Source organism: Limulus polyphemus, unplaced genomic scaffold, assembly GCF_000517525.1.
Source record: "Limulus polyphemus unplaced genomic scaffold, Limulus_polyphemus-2.1.2 Scaffold16093, whole genome shotgun sequence".
Lineage (NCBI taxonomy): Eukaryota > Metazoa > Arthropoda > Merostomata > Xiphosura > Limulidae > Limulus > Limulus polyphemus.
Window position 1 is genome coordinate 1 of NW_013681703.1, and position 3,385 is coordinate 3,385.

A 3,385-nucleotide genomic window follows, 5' to 3' on the forward strand; every position below is an offset into this window, starting at 1 on the left:
CAATACGAAAAGGTCATTTTCAGAAATCTATTATATAACGGTAAACAAATCGGGGCTTAAAATGGACGGACTGTGGTTGTGTTATTCACCCATATTGGATGCAGTTTACTGTGAGCCCTGGTGGCTGTTTTACGTACTTCTGGATGGATAAGCAAGTTCTTGACACACGGAAGCTTGTTATATCAAAGAAATGTGGAAAACGAATAAATGTTTGGATAAAAATTTAGAAAAGAATTTCCGACGAGAGCGTATTTTTTATTCGTAAAGCAGCGATTTTGCTTTGATTATAACTTACCTCTAGGTGGCACAATATACATTGTAGAAATGGCGGTGCGCGGTGAGTTGGTAGAAGGAACTGTTAAAGTATTTTAATAAAATTAAAGTAAAATTATCCTATTGAAGCTTAATCGCTGTATTGATATTATAATGACAATTTTATTTCTATGTGAAGTTAAATCAGTTCTGCAAGTTTAATATCAGTAACGTCAAGGCCTAATTAATGTAAATTGTTCATTAAAAATATTACTAATACTATAGTTGCAGCGTTTGGTAAACCGTAAAGTTAGTTACAACAGTAAAATATATTTCTGTTACATGAATTTTATCTTTCAGTTGTTAGATGTCAATTAAATAATTTTTTATAATAACAAAATTTTAAATTTCTAAAGCTAATTTTCATACATGGAATAAGTCTTAAGTTACCAATAAAATATATACATTTTACAAACAATGCAATGGAAAGACAGTTTTGGAATAATGAATATAGCTTCAGCTTTTGAATTGAAATCACTCGAGAAGTCCAGTAGTTTGTCAAGGATAAGGATAAATAAAATCTCATTCACTTGATGAAAAATAATGACTCGTTGAATGATAATTTTAGTTTAAGAGCTGTATCTGTTGGTGTAGTTGGAACTTGTATAAAGCATTAATACGGTACTTTAACTTGACGAATCGCATGTGTTTACTTGTAACAAGATATTGGTGTGAAGGCTCAAGAAAAAGGTTGACCAATGTTTTTTCCATTGTACTTAGAACTAATAAAAAATGTTAGTAATATTATTTTGATAAGAGCAGACATAGCTTTAAAGTTGAATATTAGTTTTTGAGAATAAAGTGAAGGGATGTTTAATTTTCTTTTTTCTCCTACAAATTTGGCTTTACTAATTGGTTTGAATAAAATGTCAGAACTATTAAAAAAAATTTATCAATATGGAATATTTACAGTAGGATCAAGTAAATTTGAAAATATTTTGCTAGTAATTTGTATTTATTTCATAATTTCAGGTGAAGACAGTAACATTCTTTCTGGAGTAAATAATGTGATAGTGGTTCTCTCAGGCAAAGGAGGTGTTGGCAAAAGTACCGTAGCAACACAGTTGGCACTGTCCTTGAGGAAAGCTGGGAACAAGGTAGTTATAGTTTACTGTAAATACAAAATTAATGTCTGATTGCGTAAAAGTAATTCTCATAAATTGTATATCACTTTCTATTCCATAGCAAGTATTAGGGTTTAATACCTGGGGTGCTCGAGAATTGGTTAATCCTCCTTCACCCCACTCGTGGTATGATGTTTAGGCTTAGTGGGGAAAGAAAAATACACACTCACACCTACATGTAAAATGAAACAAAACCTAAGTTGAAAAGTGTCTGACTGAGCAACAAGGAAACGGAAAGACAACAGCATTAGCCCAAGATGGGCAGACTAACTAGATGAAAAATAACAAATGTCCTTTAATGATCAGGATGATGGAGATCTACAATACAGATAAATCTTTCTAACTATAAATCTTGTTTTGAAAGAGGACTGGCATTAGGTTGTGAATTGATGTTAGTTTGAGAGTAAATGTATTCATTTGTATGTTGCCAACTTTTCATTAATTTTTATACAGAAAGGATCAAGAACTTGGCTGAAGTTAAGTATGTGTGAGCAAGGTCACTAAATATGTGATTTCCTCTTGTCAAAACACCGGACATGATTACATAAGTAGATCAACACACCCCTAACATGAATCCAGTAGTCCTGTTATTGAATACAGGAGTTAGTAATTTGTTTGTTTATTAACATGATTACATAAGTAGATCAACACACCCCTAACATGAATCCAGTAGTCCTGTTGGGGTGTATATTTTGTTCTAATTATCACTATATAAAAGGTCAACTAACCCTTCAGGACACTGGTGTATCTCATGTTCTTCTAAGTTGAGCATACGAGGTATACTAGGTCCACAAAGGTCCACATCAAGTATTCCCACCTGTGATGGTAAACAATCTTTATATATATATACAATGATTAAATATTCCAGATAATACAAACTTTACAATTGTAGTTGCAAACCACTGATTTGGAGTTGGCATCATTTCAAGAAGAAACAAGACAACTTTATTGTGATTAGCCCGTGCGTATTTTGTAAACACAATTATTCCAAAAAGTTAACAAACAAATCTCTAAGATCTATGTTAACCTTTGACAAAATTAAACATTTTCTCCACAATAAATCTCCAAACTCTATGTGGATCTTCAAAGCATCAAGTCACCTAACTGTGTGCAATTGACTGGAGAACTGGAACCTTTGCAATTAATCCCTTATGGCATCATGAAGCTCAACAGTAATAAAAGGATATCGTCTGAGGAGAACTCTATCTCCAACAAGAAGAGGTAGCACCCTCCTCTTTTTAAGGACAGTTTTCCTTAAAACTTTCTTCCCTGTCATCGTTTAATGGCATAAAAACATGCCCTAAAATTCGACATTTATAGCCATGTCTGGTTATCTACTGTTGATGTAATCCACCATCTTTTCAGACCCCATTTGGTAACTTGATCTTCTGCACACTTAAAGACTTGTGAAAACAAAAGGCAAGGCCACATCTCTTGGGCTACTGTTAAACTTTGTGACAGGCTAAAGGCTGTGACTCGAATATTTTCTATCACTTGTGCACAGAGTATGGCACGTATTGTAACTGTTAGACAAATTGATCATTGTTGCGTTTATCTAAAATGCCCAGGCAATACTTGAAAAAAATTATTAAAAAAATTAATAGGATGGGAAACATCACGAGACTGTTACAAATACGTTTTAAAATACAAGAAAACTAGTAAATATGAGGGGGTGGGGCAAGCTGAAACTTCGAATCCACTCCATGTCCTGGTTACCATGATGGCTCAGACAAGGGAAATACAGTCAATTCCAGCTCATTCCATGAAAGTACAAGTTAGTTGACCTTTTATATAGTGATAATTAGAACAAAATATACACCAGTGTCCTGAAGGGTTAGTTGACCTTTTATATAGTGATAATTAGAACAAAATATACACCAGTGTCCTGAAGGGTTAGTTGACCTTTTATATAGTGATAATTAGAACATGAGATACACCAGTGTCCTGAA

The 3,385-nt window shown here is 33.3% G+C and overlaps 1 long non-coding RNA gene across 1 annotated transcript; it reads left to right on the forward strand.

The window, feature by feature from the left end:
• The first annotated feature begins 135 nt into the window (after positions 1-135).
• Positions 136-3,015, forward strand: LOC111084297. Its single transcript, XR_002609484.1, has 3 exons — positions 136-337; positions 1,285-1,412; positions 3,005-3,015. It is a non-coding gene; the product is annotated as an uncharacterized LOC111084297 (long non-coding RNA).
• The last annotated feature ends 370 nt before the right edge of the window (positions 3,016-3,385 follow it).